Genomic DNA, 21,178 nt, shown 5'->3' on the forward strand with positions numbered 1-21,178 from the left:
AATAAATAAATGGAATCCTATGTAGAAAAGAAACTAAACCACCAGTAAATGCAAAGGTATGGATGAATCTCACTTTGAGTGGGTAAAAAGCAAAAAATAAAAAAAAATACTTAGTATATGATTCAGTTTATTCAAAATTTAGGAATAAGCAGAATTAATCTGTTCTTATCTATTTTCTTTAAGGGGAAAGTGTGGTTAGTGATTGGGAGGTTATAAAATATAAACTACAGGTATGATAGTATTTACATGAGCATGTACTGTTGGTCAAAAATCAAGCTCTACACTTAAAATTCTTTTTTACCTTTCTATATGTATGATAGATAGTTTATATATAAGAATTCGAGATCAAAGAAATGAGCCAAGTTGTCAAAATAATTCAGATAAACCAAGGCAAATCAGTCTTACCTTTGTACTTGCATGGTAACATTTTGTGACTACTTTATAGTGCTTAGCTTGTTTGACTTTTTTTTTTTAACTTGTGATTCTGCATACCTTTGAAGACTGTGTAATAAGTATGGAAGTTCTGTCTTAATCTTTATATTTCTGGGGTTTAATACAGTGGCTGTATATGCAATGTGTACTTCAAATAGATATTAAAAGGATGCACAAGTTTAGAGTTGTTGTCTTCATAATTATAACATGTAAAAGCGTCCTTATTTTATTTACAGGATTTACACGTGTTATTTAGCTCATTTTGAGGCCCAATTAGATTTTGACAAGGTAAGGGAAATCAAACTGGAAGTGACTGATTTCATCTCTGAGGACAAATAAATGCCTCATAAGAAACTATCTCTTAGCAACAAGACATCATTCTGCTACCAGCTATAGCTTACAGCCTGTTAAATTCTATTTTTTTAGTAAGCATAGTATTATGTATATAGAATACCTAATATTATATGCTAAAACTGTTCCATAGAGCCTTCAGTATTTTATAACATATAGCTCAGCAATTTAGTTATATTAAGTATTAAACATAATTTGAGTTAAATTATTATTCATTGTTTTTGTTTTAAACAATAATACATTTGTAGATAATACAAAACCGAATGACATTATTGATAAAAGTTATTGAAAGATCAAGACAGAATAGAACAATGAAAAAACTAAAAAAAAAAATCTATAGCTATAAATCAGGTTTTGTCCTCATCCTAGAATTATAGTAATGAATAGGACAGCCACTCTTCTTAAATAGCCTTTGAATCAATAATGGGGGCATAATATTAAGCAAATAATTTCAGTTAACTCAGACTAAATGAAGTCTGTTAATTGTAAGTTCCAATAACACTGTTAATTTTTCTTCATGACACCCACTATCCTTATAAATTGCTTCATTTTCTTTCCTTCAAATGTGTATAATCTTTGGAAATCAGGAATATATCTATTTCAGGTATCTTCAGAGTCTAGTAAAATACAATTTAAAGCATGACTTATTCGTTGGAAATCAAAGAAGGAGAGTTTACATTAAATATAAATATTTCTAAGATTGAAGCTATACAAAAATTGAAGGGACATTCTTATAAAATGTAGAAGCTTCCACCCCTTGATATTTCTAAGTTAATGATTAAATTTCACGTCTATCTTGTAACTTCTTCTTATTTGAAGTTTCCCTAGTTCCATGAACAATATATATTGACGTAGCTTAAATGTGAATTCAATATATTGAGTTTAGGAAGTACCTATAATAAAGGAAAAAGCATACTTGGGTCATAGTTGCTCTGAGAATATATTAGGTAAATGTCTGTGGAGCAAGTCACAGCTGATAAGAATAAATAGTGGACTCAGTTGAAAAGGGACAAGACCGTGGAGTAATGAGAACGTTCAGGAGGATAGACAGTTGTTCAACATAACCCACTAGATATTTCTAACACATTCTGTGAAGAGAAAGCTAACTTTGCTCAAGTAGAAGTTAAAACCAAAAAGGTTTGTCTTAAATAAGCTGACATAATAAGACATATTTTAATCTGTATCTTAATATAATCTCTAGAAGGAGCTCTTCTTTAGTATGAATGTACCAACTGACTCAAAGATAAATGGTCTTCGTGGTAGCTACATACGTGTGCATAGCATAAGGTATAGATTTGTGGAATCAAGATGTTGTAAAGTATTTGCATATCCCATCCAAAGTAAACTGCAATAAAATAACGATGATGCCTGTAATAAAGACCTGAAGATCCTGTCAAATTTGAATGAACCACCCAAATATAAAGTTCTGTTTAGTATAATACTAATATAATAATATATATTTTATATGCCCTTCTTTTTCTCTATGTTACCAACCTGGGTCATCTAGGAACCTGAGTAATTAAATTAGATTATTTGTGTCTCCCACTGGGTTAAATAATGATTTTTTAAAAAGAGATTTTTAAAATGACACAAAGCTAAGTACCCTATATACATTGTCTTGAATTCTCATGTGAACCTTCACAACAAATCTGTAAGTGAGATTTAAAGATTTATTTATTTATTTGAGAGTCAGAGACACGCCTGTGCGCATGAGCATGGGAATGGGGCTGGGGGGTGGGGAGTGACAGAGGGAGAGGGAGAGAATCTGAAGCGGACTCCCCCCTGAGTGCAGAGCCTACCATGGGGCTGGATCTCACAACCCTGAGATCATGACTTGAGCTGAAATCAAAAGTCAGATGCTTAACCAACTGAGCCGTCCAAGTGTCCCTAAGTTAGATTTAATTACTCTTTTACTAGGAGAGAAACTGAGGTTCTATAGGTAGTAGAACTAAGAAAATAAAATGCCTATAAGGTTTCAGGCAAGTAAATTGAATGAGTAGAGGAGGGGGAGGTGGAAAATATGCAGAGTCAGAGAAAGAATACATAAAAAAAGGGAATGTTTATTTATAAAGCATCTACAGGGGCTATGACACTTCAAGCTGTGTATATTTCTTTTGTTTTCTAGAAGTACCCAAATTCCTTTCATTCGCATTTAGGGAAGGGTGAAGGGTATTTGTAAACAAAATGTCAGATTAAGTAAGGCAATGACTTTTTTCTTCAAATATTTGCTAGTAACAACTTAAAACAATTTAGAAAGCAGTAAACATTTTAGTATAACATAAACTACCTTTGATTGCAAGTTTAAAGGAAGAGACTCAAATATTTTTTGAGTGGTGATAGTGCTGTTAAAATAAGCAAATATTTTTATAGATTACTACTTAGAAGGATTTATTTGGATATGTAAGTCATTATTTGTTAAAAATGTCACATTTTTATAAGCACAGTTTATATTTTCCCATGCCATGAATTTATATAAAATGTAGTGCAAGGTTAAAAAATATGCCACTCTTACGTTACTGTGATTGACTCTATCATATCTGTGGAACTGCATTAACTTCTTGCCGTTAATCTCATGCCCTTCTAATTCATCCTCCACACTGTCTGTGAGCAATCTTCTATATGTAAATTGGATGATTTCACTCTATTCCTTCAAGTTACTCAGTGTTTCTCCACTGCCTTGAAGATAAACCCAAATTGCTTTGTATGTCGTACAGTCTTCCAGTGTTGGTACCCGCCAGGTATGTCCTGCTCCTTCATCTTCTATGCACACTCTTTACTCTAAGAATGCCAGCCTCTTTTAATACTTCCCTGAGTGTGCCAGGTGCTCTCTTCTTGTTCTCTCTCTGTCTAGATTGTTCTTTCTCCAGCATCCATCTAACTCTTCCTGGTATTTGGAGCTTCAGTTTCACACATACCTTTTAGAAGAGCAATGTAGTTCTTCAGTGTTTCTCCATAGTGTTGATTTGGTGCCTCTCTGAGTGCTTTGCTGCATGAATACTTCATCACATACTGTTATTATGTGTATTAAAGTTCCTTATTGTTCACCTGAAACTAACTTAACACTGCAAGTTAACTATACTGGAGTTAAAATAAAAAAGATAAAGTCAATGTTCCTTTGTGTTTTTTACACTAGATTTTTTTATTCTTTCATATTAAGACAACACAGTATTTACATCTTTCTGCCCTGGATACTTGATTAATAAATGAATCTCTAAAAAGAAAACCAAAACCAAAATCAAGAAAACCCAAACCAACCAACCAACTGAACAAATAAAAACACTCGTCTACCAAAATAAAAAAACAAATTAAAAAAAACAACTGGCCTGTCTGCCACAGTATTATATTCTGTATTTATGCTGTACAATTTTCTCAAAAGAAGAAGGACTATATAAACTATTTTATTTAATAACCTAATTTGGACTCTCATGTAGTATCACCCATACCTAGATAAGATTCAAAATGTTTTTATCTGTTTCTTGGTAAATAGAATTTAAAAATTTCTCATGTCAACAATAATCACTGGAAGATCGAGATCATAAGCAAGATACCTGGTGGCTAATCAGTATTAGTAAGAAAGAAAGAGAAGATGTTAGAAAATGGGAAAGAAAGGAAGGAAGGAACAGATAACAGAGAATCAGTATTATCTATCAATAATTTTCCAACATCATGAATCTACTTTTAACTTGCTTCCCTCCATAGATCTCTACAGGTGTTCTACCCTCTTTTTCTCTAAGGTTCAAACTTCTTTAAACATTCTCAACTTAAATCAGTTGACAATTTTCAATTTATAAAGCAGACGAAGCTGCCCTTCTTCCTAGGTAGACTACCCGTGTCTGCAGCTCATGGATAAATGAATCAGAACAGAGTGGAAGACAATTTGGCAAGGGGCAGGGAATGTCTCAGAATGGGCTGGATTTTTTTCCTCCAGAATCGGTATGTTGAAGCACTAAGCCCCAGTACCTCAGAATGTGAAGGTATGTAGACATAGGTTGTTTACAGTAATGAGTAAGTTAAAATGACATCTTTAAGGTGAGTCCTAATCTGACATAACTGGAGTCCTTTTAAGTAGAGGTATATAGACAGAAGGATGTACACACAGAGAAAAGTCCAGAAGGCATCCATTTGTAAGCCAAAGAGAGAAGCCTCGGGAGAAACCAATCATGCTGACACCTTGATCTCAGTCTTCTAGCTTCCAGAACTATGAGAAAATAAATTTCTGTTGTTGAAACTACTCAGTCTGTGGAATTTTGCTAATGGCAGTCCTAGAAGACTAATAGTGTCCAGGCTGGGAAGAGACCATATAGGATTCAAGGCCTGCATGAACAGGGCATCCAGAGGAGGTGTTGGATAGACTAGCTATGAATAGATAGATAGGAGATAGATAGATAGGAGATAGATAGATAAAATATTGAGGATGATAGGGCTTAGCCTTCTCACTCTTGAAGAGGAATACTACAAATACAGAAAAAAAGAAAGCTAGCTTGAACCATGAGGTTCAGTTTATATATTTCTAACTCCCCACTGAAAGGACCCAAGACCAATAGCACTCCAGTAGCAATGAGCATATCTAGAACTTAGAACTTGTTTTCTAAAACTGACTGTCTACTAAAAGGAACTATAGGGGCACTCGGATGGCTCAGTCAGTGAAGCATCCAACTTGATTTTAGCTCAGGTCATGATTCTCAGGATTGTGGGATCGAGCCCCATGTAGGGCTCAGGGTGTAGTCCGCTTGTCCCTCTCTCTCTGCTTCTCCCCGCCTCCTCAATCTCTCACTCTCTCTTTCTCTGTCAAATAAATAAGTAAATAAAATCTTCAAAAGAAACTACAAGTTCTTCTATTTATAGGAGGCATTATGTAATTGAAATGGTACTGTAAAAGAATAAAGTCAGAGACTTCTAAATCTTGAAATTTATTACAAAGCAGTGATAAACAGTATGGTACTAGCATGAGGATACACATATTAAAAGATATAGAATTCAGAGTCCAGGAATAAACCCAGGCATTCATGGCTACTTGATTTCAACAAAGATGCCAAGTCCATTCAATGGGTAAAGAATAGTCTGAACAACATGGTGTCAAAGAAACTGGATATCCACAAAATAATGAAATTGGACCCATACTTCACACCATATAAAAAATTAACTCAAAATAGATCTCTGCTTCACAGCATATGTGATATACAATATATAATTATACAATAATTAAGTCAAAATAGATTAATGACCTATATATAAGAGCTAAAACCATAAAACCTTGGGCAAAAAAAACATAGGGATAAATTCTTCATGATTTGGCAATGGATCCTTACGTATGACTCCCTAAGAAACAAAGGAACTATATAAATTTGACTTTATCAAATTTGAAAGCTTCTGTGTATCAAATGACATCATCAAGAAAGAAAACAGTCTACAGAATGGGAGACAATATTTGTAAAATATATATCTGGTAAGGCTCTAGCTTCTAGAATATATAAAGAATTCTTACAAGTCAGTAGCAGAAAGACAAATAACTCAATTTAAAAAAATCTTTAATTGAAGGACTTCAATAGACATTTATCAAGAAAGAAATTATTAACACGTATGAAGATATATTCAATATTGGTCATTAGGGAAATGTGAATTAATATTTTACTGAGATGCTACTATATATTTACTAAGATGGCTTAAATAAAAAAAGATAAATGGTAATAAGTGTTGACATTGATGTGGAAAAATTGGAAACCTCAGACGATGTAAAATGGTGGTGTTAACTATGGAAAATAATTTAATGATTCATCAAAAAATAAAATTAGAATACATATGGCCTAGTAATTCAACTCCTAGATATATTCCTAAAAGAATTGAATATAGAGACTGAAATACGTGCTTTTACATGAATGTGCATAGCAGGACTATTCGCAGTAGCTAAAAGGAAGAAACAACCGAAATGTCCATCAATAGACAAATGGATACAAAATTGTGGAATAAATAGTCAATGGAATATTGTTCAGAAATAAAAATGAGGGGCGCCTGGGTGGCACAGCGGTTAAGCGCCTGCCTTCGGCTCAGGGCGTGATCCCAGCGTTATGGGATCGAGTCCCACATCAGGCTCCTCTGCTATGAGCCTGCTTCTTCCTCTCCCACTCCCCCTGCTTGTGTTCCCTCTCTTGCTGGCTGTCTCTATCACTGTCAAATAAATAAATAAAATCTTTTTTAAAAAAAAAGAAATAAAAATGAATTAAATACTGATAAATGTTACTACATAGATACACCTTGAAATCATTTCTTCATAAATGAAGAAAGGTCACATATTATTGTTTGATTCTATTTATATGAAGTATCTGGAATAGGCAAATCCATTGAAACAGAAAAACTAGTGGTTGCCAAGGGCTGGGAGGAGGAGAGATGGACAGTGACTGACTAATGGATGTGTTTTTTTTTTTATGTTGGGGTGAGGAAAATCTTGAACTAGATAGATATTGCTTTCACGGCCTTATGAATAATTTGTTCCGTTTAAAATGAATAGTTTTATGTTATGTGAATTTTACCCTCATTTAAAAAAAAATCCTTATTTGATAATCATCATAGTAATAGTCCAGTGGTAAATGATGATAAAACTACTGGTGTATGTGGAATAACGAACAAGATTTTACATGGTCTCAAAGTATGCTGTCACAATACATGCATTAGTTTCAAAGGGTATAAAAAGTGTGTTTACATTGGAGAATCTAATAGGGATGAAATGATGACGTTTTATCAACATGGCAAAAGCACCTTTAATGGGATACTTATGTGCGGGTGCCATTCAACAGGATGCAATGAAGGAGTCAGCATCACTTCTGTGATATGCAAGCTCATAATGCATGACTTCTGTCTAATCACAATAGAACATAAATACAAAACAACTGGCTGGAATGTGTGATATTAGATTGGATCCTTTGGCTTTAAAGGACATTTTGGGGTCACTCATTTATGGAGCATAAGAAATAGGAAGATTGGTACGAGAAGGAAGGGAAGAACGAAGGGGGCATAAACAGAAGGGGGAATGAACCATGAGAGACTATGGACTCTGGGAAACAAACTGAGGGCTTCAGAGGGGAGAGGGGTGGGGGATTGGAATAGGCCGGTGATGGGTATTAAGGAGGGCACATATTGCATGGTGCACTGGGTGTTATATGCAAATAATGAATCATGGAACATTGCATCAAGAGCTGGGGATGTCCTGTATGGAGACTAATATAACAAAATAAAAATTATTTTAAAAAAAGGACTTTTTGGGACATAGGAGAAACATTAATAGACTTGCTGGGTGAATGGCATACAAGTGTTTTTCATGCTATTTTGTATCTTTCTGTGTATTTTAAATTGTTTCAAGATAAAAATAAAAAACCCCACAATGCCAGTTAATACAATCACTAAGTCAAGATGTAGTAGCTCTGATTCAGAAGGCAAGTGGTTGCTTTGTTTTAATTTGTATGCCTGGAAAAAAGCTTTGCTCTTAAAAATCATCTGTAAACCATTATTATTCACACACCTACTTCACATGGTATTGTATTAAATAAGATAATGCATGTTAAGTACTCTGCAAATTTCCTGGCTTGTATTAATCACTCAATAAATGTCAAGTACGATTACATTATAATGAAGGGAAATCAGGACACGATCTCAACTGAGTTCTTTCAGAACAAGTAATTTTATAAATCAAAATTTAGACACACAGCTAGGACAATTGCAGATTATTTTTAATTATTTTATTGAAACTATAACATACTTTGCAGTGTTCTTAGCTAGACTGAATGCTGTTTTACTCCTTATATATTTTTAACTTTAAAACGTATTTTACTGAAGAAATAATATATGCAAATATTGAATTTTTTTGGAAAAGTACAAAAAAGTAAATGCACATCTTTCAATACTAGTACTCAATTTAAACACTAAAGAAGTAGTTGTATTCTCATATACATTTCTAGAATTTTTTCTTTGCAAAGATACAGACTAATACATGTATATATATACAAATTCACACATAAATAAAGGATAGACATTTCTCCTACTACTTAAAAATAAATCCTGAGAATATTTTTACCAAACACATGAAAGAACTCTTTCTCTAAAGCTTTAAGATGTATTTTATTATACGTATGCAGGGTTTTTACTGTTATTAGTACAACTACTGTCCAATCAGAATGGCTACCAGACCAATCACAACAAGTGCTGGTGTGATAGTGTCATAGAACAACAACAGAAATGTTTAGTGGCTTATAATTTATATCATTTACTTCTCATTCTAGAGTTTATAGATCCACTGTTGTGGAGTTCAGATAACTTCCATGTTTTTTACTCTGCAACCTAGGCTGAGAGAGGATCTTCCTTGGGGAATGTTCTCACTGTGGATGGCAGGAATGCAAGAATTTGCCTAACCGTTACACATGGACATTTAAAGCTTTATGCTTGCTCAGAGATCATGGGCCAAATCAAAGCAAATGTTAGAGGGATGTCAATGCAAGAACAGTATGTGAAGCAACATTTGTAAACTAATGCTTCTATTTATCAAACTCAGTGTTGGTCCTGTATCGTAGAACTTGCATTCCCAAGAAGTTGCTTTAATTTACACATGTATCAACAATCCATGTGAATGCTTGGTTCCTCACACACTTCCCTGCACTGTGTGGAAAATGATAAATTAGTATTTCAGTTTGCATTTGTATAGTTTATAGTAAGTTTGAGCAATTTTACATGTCACACAACCTTTTCATTAGTATTGTCAGTTTCTATTTGTTATGCATTTTTCATTGGATTCTTGTCTTTTAAAAAATTATTTGTTCTATTATATATAAATAAGAATGGTTTACATGTGTCTAAAGAGAAATTCACCCTGTTTCTACATGTATGGGTTTGTGCAGAAGCTTTCCCTTCCTGCAAGACCAGGCAAAAGGGTTCAACAGTAACACCTGGAAAGCTTGAAATGTCTTCTGTAGTTCTGGGATTACAGTCTCACACTTGAAAAGTCAGTGACAGGAGAACCTGTGCCTTGTAGTTCCTCTGGATAAAAGAAATTTCTGTGCTGGGGATGACTTCATTTCTGGAGTTTGTGGTGGCCAGGAATAAACATTATTGAGGGAAGTGTGTGGACCATGTAATGGAGAGAGCAGAGAAGAACAGATGAAAGGATACTAAGTGAACAGACAAAAATCCTCAAAATTATCATGAGTATAGTAAGTAGAAAATTATAATTATTATTTGAGCAGTGAATAATGTATGGAATTGTTGATCATTATATTGCACACCTGAAACTAATATAACACTGTATGTTATACTTGATAAAAAACATGACTAAGAGGGGCGCCTGGGTGGCACAGCAGTTAAGCGTCTGCCTTCGGCTCAGGGCGTGATCCTGCGTTATGGGTTCGAGCCCCACGTCAGGCTCCTCTGCTATGAGCCTGCTTCTTCCTCTCCTACTACCCCTGCTTGTGTTCCCTCTCTCGCTGGCTGTCTCTATCCTGTCAAATAAATAAATAAAATCTAAAAAAAAAAAAAACAAACATGACTAAGAGACAAAAATAATTGTAAAAGTATAATAAGTATAATGCAATGGTGCACTGAAATAATTATAGCTAAAATCAGTAGAGTTTAGTCCTTTAGTTGAGGACAATTCAATATTGTAAAACATGTTACCATACATGTATTATTATGGATAAAAAACTTTATTAAAATATGGATACATGGATAATTATTAAATTAGATTAAAAGTGTGAATATATATATATACACACACACATATATGTTTTTAGGATTATAGGTGTGTGTAATGTGTATTTCACATAATATAACAGAATCATGATAAATAATAGCACCTCCAATAAATTTGTAAGAAAGACATGGTACTCATGATCTTAATAAATATTATTCTAGATTCATTTTTCATTTTGAATCAATCAACAAGGAAACTGAATTAGAACAATAAATGTTAGGAAAGCTAAGTCATCTTTTCATTAATAATATGATTGCATGATTAAGAAATATAAGAGAATCAGTAAAGAAAAGAAAAAGCTACTGAAAACAAAAACAGTAAAGTGTCTAGATACTAAACACAAAATTGAAGATTCCTTAATCCACTTGTACCATTTATACCACAAATATTCTGTATAGAAATAAAAGAATAATTAGCAATTCTAATAGACATCTCATTGTTTTAAATTTTCATTTCCTTAATAGCAAATTATGTTGAATATATTTTCATAAGTTTATTTGCCATTTGTTTATCTTCTTTGGTGAAGTGTGTGTCCAAATATTTTGCCCATTTTTAATTGTGTTGTTTATTTTCTTATTTTTTAAAATTATTTTTGTATATTTTAAATACAAGTCCTTTATCAGATATATGTATTGCAGATATTACCTCTAGTCTGTTCTTTGTCTTTTCATTATTTTAACAGTGTCTTTCACAGAGCAGAAGTTTCTAATTTTAATAAAGTTCAAACTGAGGGCTTCAGAGGGGAGGGGGTGGAGGATTGGGATAGGCGGGTGATGGGTATTAAGGAGGGAACGTATTGTATGGTGCACCGGGTGTTATACGCAAGTAATGAATATGGAACACTACATCAAAAACTAGGGATGTACTGTATGGTGACTAGCATAATAAAAAATTATTATAAAAAAAAGGAAAAGAAGAAATCACAGTACATGGGGGTGTAATATACTAATCTCTCTACATATTTCCATGTTTGAAACGTTCCAAAATAAAAAGTCTTTTTCTTTTAAAAAAATTACCTACTTTTTCTTTCCTGTATCATGTTTTAAGTGTTATATCTAAATATTTATTTATCATCAACCCAAAGCCACATAGGTTTTCTCCTGTTTCCACTTAAACTTTTCAAAATTTTTAATTTACATTTGGGTCTATGATACATTTCATGAAAGGTGTAAGGTCTGTGTCTAGGCTTATTAATTTATCTCTCTCTTCTTTCGATTGATGTATTGATTCTTTTAACAAATACCACACTGTTTTAATTTCTGTCATTCAGTTTTGAAATTAAGTAGTGTGAGTACTTCAGCTTTATTCTTTTCAGTACTGGCCTGACTTCCATATAAATTTTAGAATCAGTTTTTCAATATCTATAAAAATAGCTTGCTAGAATTTTGATAGATACTGTTTCGAACCTATATAGTCTGAATAATTAACATCTGAACATTACTGAATCTTACAATTCACGAACAGAGTATCTTTCCATTTATTAAAATTATCTTTAATATTTTTCATGAGTGTCTATTTGTTTTCCACATATAGATCTCATTCATACTTTGTTAGATTTATACTTAACATTACATTTGTTAGTGCTATTCTAAATTATATGTACTTTTTTTCATTTCAAATTGTAATTGTTTATTGCTGATACATAAGAAAACAGTTATTTTTTGTGTATTAATTTCATCCAGTGCCTTTGATATACTTACTTATTAGTTCCAGTCAGGCTTTAAAAAAATTTCTTTGACATTTTCTACGTAAATAATTATGTCATCTGCAAATAAAAGACAGTTTTATTTCTTCTTTCTAATCGATATATCTTTTATTACTTTGTCTTTTTGCTAGGACCCCCAGTACAATGTTGAGTAGGAATGGTAAGAGAGGACTTCCTTTTTTTATTATAGATCTTAGGATGAAAATGTTCATTTTCTCTTCATTAAGTATGAGAATCACTGTAGGTGTTTTCGAGCTCTTCTTTATCAATTTGAGGAGTTTCCCCTCTCTTCCTTGTTTTGAATTTTAGAGCATTTTTTCAGGAATGAGTGCTGGATTTTGTCAAATGGTTTTTTCTCCATCAATTGATAAGATCATTTGATTTTCTGCCTTAGCCTGTAGATATAGGGGATTTTATTAATTGATTTTCAAATGTTGAAACAGCCTTGCATATTACTAGTAAGGCCCACACTGTTGTGTATATGATTAGTTTTATTCTTTCTTAGTTTTGATTCGCTAATATTTTGTTGAGGATTTTCTTCATCTTTATTCACGAAAGATACTGGTCTATTAAACCAGTTTTTGTTACATCGATCTACTTTTGGTATAAGCTGTTTGTCTAAAAGAATTAGTTGAAAGTATTTTCTCTGCTTCCATATTTTGTGGAATTCATTATTGTTACCATGTGGGATAATGCTGCATTTTTGGAATTTTTTTCCATTATCAATTCAGTTTAATAGATACAGGTCAATTTAGATTATTTATTTCTCTTTGCATGAGTTTAATTTGTCTATTTCAAGATATTGCTCTATTTCATGTAATTATCAAATATGTGGCACAAACTTGTTTGTGATATTCCCTTTTTAACATTTTAATATCCATTATCAGAAGTGATGGCTCTTCTTTCATTTCTAATTTTTTATTGGTTATACTGTATAAAACTTTGTTAATTTCAATGGCCTTTTCAAAGAACCCAGTTTTTAATTTTGTTGATTTTTCTATTTTTCTTCTAAGTGTCATTAATTTCTGCTCTCATTTTCTTTCTTTTTTCTTTTTTTTCTTTTTTCCTGCTTGCCTTATGCTTAAATTACTTTCGTCTCATTCCTAATAATAAAGATTCAGTTATGGGTTTAGATCTTTCTTCTTTTTAAATATATACATTTTTTTCCTATAAATTTCCCCCTAAGCACTGCTTTTGCTGCATCCCAACAATTTTGTTAAGTGTGTTTCTATTTTATTTTTTTAAAAGATTTTATTTGAGAGAAAGAGTGAGAGCAAGAGAGAGAGCTCACGTGAGCACGCACAAGCAGGGGTGGGAGGGTGGGGGGGAGGGGAAAGGAGTCTGGCGTCCCCCACCCCCAAGCAGGGAGCCTGATGCTGGGCTGGATTCCAGGATCCTGAGATCATGACCTGAGACTAAGGCAGCCGCTTAACCAATTGAGCCACCCAGACGCCGCAGTGTATTTCTATTTTGAAAGAAAATGTTAACATTTTTCTTGAGACTTCGTTGAACTATCTTATCTGGAAGTATGTTCTTGTTTCATTTCCAAATATTTGATGGTTTCCTATCTATCATCTATCTATCTATCTATCTATCTATCTATCTATCTATCATCTATCTATCCTATCTATCTATCATCTATCTATCTATCATCTATCATCTATCTATCTTTTATTGGTTCCTAGTTTAAGTCCACTGTGGCCCGAAAACATATTTTGTCTGATTTCTCTTCTTTTAAACTAGTTGATACTATGTTTTATGGCCCAGAATTTGATCCATTTTGGTAAATCTTCTATATCCATTTGAAAGGAATATGTATTCTGCTGTTGTAAGATGGAAAGCTATAAATATCAGTTAGATCAAACTAATAGTACTTTTCAGGTCAACTATATCCTTAATGATTTGGGGGTCTGCTTGATTTATTAATCATTGAAAAAGGGATGTTGAAATTTTAGATTTATTTCTTCTTTAATTCTATCAATTTTCCTTCATATAGTTTGGTGTTCTGTTGCTAGATGCATATATATTTAGAGTTGTTATATCTTCTTGGAGAATTTGCCCCCTTATCATAGAATTCCCCTCTTTTTCTTTAATAACTTTTTTTGAAGTCTGCTTTTTCTGAAATTAATATAGCTACTAAAGATGTCTTTTGATCAGTGTCAGTATGGTATATCTTTTTCCAATCCTTTGCCTTTAACCTATCTGAATATTTAAAGTTTTGGGTTTGCTCTTTATCTACTCTGACAATCTCTGTCTTTGAGATCAAGAGTCAGATGCTCTTGCACCTGAGCCAGCCAGGCACCCCTATGACAACCTCTGTCTTTAAATTGGTATATTGAAACTATTTCCATTTGAAGTGATTACTGATATAGTCAGATTAACATCTACCATAGATGTAACTGTTTTCTCTTCATTTTACTTGTTCTTTGCTCCTCTCCCTCCCTTTCACTGATATTTCTGTTTTATTTATTGAAAATTGTATCCTCTCTTCTATGTATTATTTTTAGTGGTTACATTGAAATTTCCAATATACACCTTTTTTTAAAGATTTTATTTATCTGAGAGAGAGAGAGCACGAGAGAGAGATAGCACATGCAGGGGAGTGGCAGAGGAAGAGAGAGAAGCAGACTCCCAGCTGAGCAGGAAGCCTGATGTGGGGCTCAATCCCAGGACCCTGGGATCATGACCTGAGCCCAAGGCAGACTCTTAACTGATTGAGCCACCCAGGCACCCCTCCAGTATACACTTTTAAGTAACTTTAATCCACCTTCAAATAACACTACACTTTTTCATGTGTACTACATGTACCTTATAGCAGAGTATTATCAATTTTTCTCTTCCACCCTATATTAATCTTCTTATTTATTTCAAATATCTGTTATAATCATCAATATATTGTTTATAATTTTTATTTTATGTATTTTTCTTTTACGTTAATTTAGAATAAGAAAAATAACCTATTTTGCCTTCACTAATTTCTTCTCCTATATTCTTCCTTCATTTATGTATTTTCAAGTTTCCTGACTATATTATTTTCTTTCTTCTTGAAAAAAATTGAAATTTCTTGCAGAGTAGGTCTGGTATTAATGAATTCTCTCAGATTCTGTTTGCCTAATAATGTCTATTTTTTTCTTCGCTTTTAGAGGTCAGTGTTACTGAATATAGAGTTCCAAGTTAGTGTTTTTTCTTTCAATACTTTAAGTATTTCACTCCATTTAATTCATCTTTGCATGGTTCCTGATGAGAAGTCTACTGTATTTATATTCTTTTGTCTTTGATTTTGTACGGTTTGAATATGAAGTATCTAAGTGTAGTTTTTTTATTTGTGTTTGTATTTGTTCTTGTTGCTAAGTTCCTGGATCTGTCATTTATCACCTGCCATTAATTTTGGAAAACACTTATCCATTATTATGTCAAATCTTTCTTGTATTTTATTGTTTTCTTCTCTATTTGTGACATTCCAGTTACATGTAAGTTATATTTTTTGAAATTGTCCCACAGTTTATAAAATCTTCTGTTCTTTTTTTAAATTATTTTTCCCCTATTTCTGTTTTGGGAGCTTCTATTGACATATATTCAAGCTTATTTATTAGTTTTTGGCTGTGTCAAGTCTGTTGATGAACACATAAAGACATTTTCCTCTCTGTTATAATCCTGTTTTATTTTGACCATTTCATTTTGATTCTTTCTTAACGTTTCCATCACTCTGCCTACATTGTCCATCTGTTCTTGCTTTTTTTTTTTTTGCTTTTTCCTATCCAAACTTATAACATATTAGTGATAGTCATTTCAAATCCCCTGAAAATTCCAGTATGTCATGTCTGAATCTGGTTACGCTGCTTTTTTGCCTCTTTGTCTCTTCAGACTGTGTTTTTTTTTTTCCTTTTGGCATGTTAATTATTTTTTGTTGAAAACCGGGTATATTGTATCAGGTAATAGGAGCTGAGGTAAATAGACCTTTACCATGAAGATTTATGTTAATCTGGCTAGGTGCTTGTTGTACCTGTAGATGCAGGGGGTTCAAAGTCCTCTGTCAGTGATTTTTGTCTTCTTTGTTACTTTGAACTTCCCTAGATACTCTTCCTTAAATAGAATCTGCACTTTTTAGCTCTTCCGGATGTAATCTGCTGTTACTATACTGGAGCCCTGTTGGGATGGTGGTAAGATTTGGGGAGAGGGAGAATTTTATAATTTTAGGATTAATTCTCATTTTTTAGGAGTCTTGAGACTTGGGACTGTGACCTTCCCACATTTCCCCAGTGATGTAGCTTTATTCCTCTACCCTCTCTTTATTAAAGGACTGGTGGAGTAAGAAGAATGCCCTTCTGTTAGTTGGAGTGAGACTCTGGTATAAAGTCTTTTCCCTTGGTAGGGAGGGTAGGTATTTGCTATGGAGTATATTCTGGGCATATTTTACAATAATTATTGTTTCCTCTCCCCTGCCTGAACCACAAAAGGATCATGCTCAGATTTTCATTGTGAGATCCTGATGTGGTTCCTGGAGAAAAACTAAAATAACATGAAATTGTGAAGTCCTTCCAAGAAAGAAGCCCCCAGGAGTTTCTTATTCTCACACTTAGCCTCCAGCAATTCATCAAAATTACCATCCAGTCATTCCTATTAGTGTCTCTATCTCCAGTGGTTTCTCCTCTAGGTAAATAAATTTTGGTTATGACTCTGGATTCACCTATCTCTTCAGGTTCTGAGGTAGCATTTATTATGCATCTTTATTCTCTGATGGGACCAAGGAAAGTCATTGTTCTGTTTGCTCGTTGTGTTTCTTCTTGAAAAGATAGGATGGTTTCTGATCTCCTTATATATTAGAGCTGAAACTAGAAGCCCTGCTCTGTATTGTTGAAGTGCAAAAGTTAAATTATACATAAAGTGTGAAGAGTTTCCAATACTATCCAGCAGCATTTTTTCCTTTATATTTTAAATAGACTGTTGCTAAACTATTATCTCATGCATGATATTAGAGATTCTAAATTACGTAGATAATATTCACACAAGATACACACACATTCTTTCTCATTCCCAATCTCTATGCTTGTTCATTGGTACTAAGAAAATATGTTTTTTAACCTTCAGAGAGAGTTTTGCCTCAGTCATCAGGGAACAATATACACAGTTTGGCCTTCTGTAGTAATTGTTCTCTAAGATAAGGTTATCCAATGGGGAAGACCAACCAAGGTAGTTACGTTCCTCAAAGTTATTTTCTTAGGCCTTGCTGTGTTTACTAATATGTTGTCTTAGTGGCAGTTCAACGTGAGTCAGTGGAGAATATGATGGAGAGAACTGGTGACAGGCGAGAATGCTGAGACAATTAGGGACAGATCTCAGCTGCTTCTAAATGATGTATTAAGGTGTTTAGACTCCCTGTAATTATAGTGGTAAATTATCTGAAGAATTTTAAGTAAAGCACTTGAACATTTGAAAAGTCTCTTTGAGTTCCGTTTGGAGAATTGATTAAACTGGGACAGCGCTGTGTACAAGATGATCAAGTTGAAAAATCATGCAGGAATTCAAGCAAATCAGAGTAGTTGGTTTTGACCCTAGTTTTTTGTAGATGATGTCTTTATCAGTTGAATGGTAAGGTAACTAAACATGAGCCAATTTATTTTCTAGGACAGCGAATTGATTGAAAGATTGAAATATGTTACTGTAGACTGAAGATAAAATGAATGCTGGATTAATTTAACTTTGATTTATGTTTATTTTTGAAAAAGAAATATGTCGTATAGTCTTCTTATGATAATTTATCATTTAATTATACTGGGATTAGATGATTCCCTAAAATTAAAATATAGAAAATAACTCATTCACATAAGTTGATGGAATTGTGTCTGTGTGCCAAGGCAAAAAAATATAGATTTCCCAGCTTCTATTACATCTTAGGTCTACACTTGTAAGCTCACGACCTGAACTTGTATGAAATAGCCCAATGGTACAGTTGAGGGGTGAGTGATATCACCCAGTGGGTAGGGATAGTTTCTGAGAAAGGACTCAGATTTCCCTTTGACTATATCTTCTTCCACCCACATAATTTTGAAAATAGATGCTTTTTGTTGGTGAATATTTGGCTTTAACCAGGCAAGAACTAAGCTTCATAGAAGGTTACAAAAGGTAAGGTACATGGAAAATCCTTTTCACCATCTCCATACCAGTCAAATAAAAGTGTAGAGAATATAAGAGACTTATTTATAGCTCCCATACACAGACCAGAAGCAACCATGTTTTAGTGGAAAACTAAAGAGTTTTGGCGTTGTGTCTGGTTCCAAATCCCAGTCATAACCATTTATTGTGAGGGCCATGATCCTGTTTATTTAAATCATTACATTTTCATTTTATTACTTGTTTAGTTATAAAAATAATCATACCTATCTCTCAAGGTTAGAGGTTTACAGGAAATAATATGCATAATGTTTAATTTCCTTCCTGGCACACAGTAGGCACCTGGTATATCTATATTGTATTAATTATTATTACTGTAACTTAGGATATGGGTGCTAGATCTAGATTGGAAATATACTGCCTAAGACAAGTGAGCATGATTTAGAGAGCTGAGAATAAGCCAAAATGATTAGAAAGTATTGAGGCTGTGCTTAGGAAAATAAGATCATTTGACAAGGGCAAGAAAAGACAAATTCAAGAGCAAAAAGGGAAGGAAAAATATGAGCAGATAGTCTGTGAAACTGAATAAAATTAGCAGCAGAAACAGAGTAAAATAAAGAATATCTTGAGTTACAGATAAAATAGAATTGAACTGCTTGAGCTCTAACTTTGCTGGTACTGATACTAGGTAGAGACTTTCAATGGTATAGTCCAGGGATGAACCCTGAGTTTTCTGACCCCAGTGTTGAACCCCAATTTTCCAGAATTTATGATGCCTAATAATGAACATTAAAATTTTACCAATAATGATTTTTTAACATAATTGCTGTGTCACATTGGAGGACATTCATTCCTCCATGCCATATATACCTATATCCATATAGATATAGATATATATGGTAAATGAATGTCATTCCATAAATTAACTTTAACTTCAACATAAAATAAGCAAATTTTTCTCAGTAATATGAAGGAATCATCTTATAATTTACCTTATGTATTCTAATATGAAATTCGGGTACAAGAATATAGTAAGGCAAATAAGAATATATTTTATATAACTTAATAAACTTGAATGAAAAATATTACTCTAGCAACATATGAAGAGAGAAGCACTTCTGTTTTTCTTGGGTCCAGTGTCCGGTGACTCTTCTAGGAATTCTAACTCTTGATCATTATGATTTGTCAGAATGTTTTATTAATATTTTTATTAATGTTTAAATGCTTTAAACTAAAAGCTTTCAACATCCTTAATTGTCAAAAAAACTACAAATTAAGGGACACCTGGGTGGCTCAGTCTGTTGAGCAGCTGCCTTCGGCTCAGGTCCTGGGATGGAGTCCTGCATGGGGCTCCTTGCTCCGTGGGGAGCCTGTTTCTCCCTCCACTGAGTTGCATTTTAAAGTTATGCCCTTGGATTCTATCGAAAGTCACTACTAGAATGGGCAATATAAATATACTAAATCAAGAGCAATAACCATAATATTAGATAGTCCATCAGTTAGATTCTCCCTATAAAGTCATAGATTAAAAAAATCTTTTGGAATTCAGTCATGTAAAAGGTGTTATTTCTTTGACGAATGGAGATATTTACCCTCTGATTCATTGCTTTTGCTTTGGCTATGAGGATCTCAAAAACAAAAACAAACAAAATTTCTGTCAGTTGCTGAAATTATGTTGATCCTTGTGGTTACCACATGTTGATGCTTCCTTCTATTAGACCCTGATTATCTACTCTCGTGTGGGTTTTATTACCATATCTGTTCATATATATTTGTTATTATTATCTGTATCTTCTTTGTGGAAACAAGATATATGCATTCATATATCAAGATATGTATTGTGTTTGACGTTTGGCAGCATAAGCTTTCTGTGCCTCTGATAATGGTCGATTTGTAAAAGGCTGTCACTTGTTTAATGTTTTTTCCATGGAAATGGCCAAATTAAATAATAAGGACAAAATGATCTCTGCTTCTACTTTTTTTTTTTCTTTTTAAACCGGGTTAGTATTCTCAGTGTGATTGGTATCATTAGGTATTTCCAGGTGAAAGGCTATGCTTGCAGCCCCTTTGGGGAAATTGTTAATAGCCGTTAAAATAGAAGCTATTAAGAACTATTAATCATATTCACTATCATTTCAATGGTTCTGTCTTCCATTCGAGGTCTCAGATAAGTAAGTTACTTTAAGTTTTGAAAGGAGAAAAAGGAAAAAAAGGAGAAAAAGGAAAAAAAGAGAGAAGGTCAGTGGTCCTGAAGAGTTTGTATGTGAGGAAGAATGAATATAAAAAACATGAGTTTTGGAAGCAGGCCAATCTGGTTTGCCAGCCAAACTCTGCCAACTATAAGCAGTGTGAATTTAGTATGATTTTATAACCTCGACAAATTTCAAATTTCTCCTTTTTTGTAACCTTTGTACTGGTGTATAATATATAGACAGTGTATAAGTCTTAAGTGTAAAGACATGGATTTTTGTATATTTCTATCACCAATTAACCACAACCTAAGACAATATTTAGCACATTTACAACACCTAGGTGATTCTTCCCAGTAAATATACTGTATCTGCACAGAGGTAAGCAGTATTCTGACTTTCTTGATAATGGATTTGTTTAGCTTGAATATGTGTATTATATATAATATATTTATAATTATCATATATAAATAATAATTTATATATAGGAATATATATATATTTCTATATATAAATATACTCCTATATATAAATATACTCCTAAATTCATAGAATACATATACTTCCGTATCTGGCTTCTTTCGTTGAACATTGTATTTGTGAGGTCCATCCATTTTATTAAATATACCAGTGGGGGCACCTGGGTGGCTCAGTCAGGTA

This window comes from Ailuropoda melanoleuca, chromosome 8, assembly GCF_002007445.2.
Source record: "Ailuropoda melanoleuca isolate Jingjing chromosome 8, ASM200744v2, whole genome shotgun sequence".
NCBI lineage: Eukaryota > Metazoa > Chordata > Mammalia > Carnivora > Ursidae > Ailuropoda > Ailuropoda melanoleuca.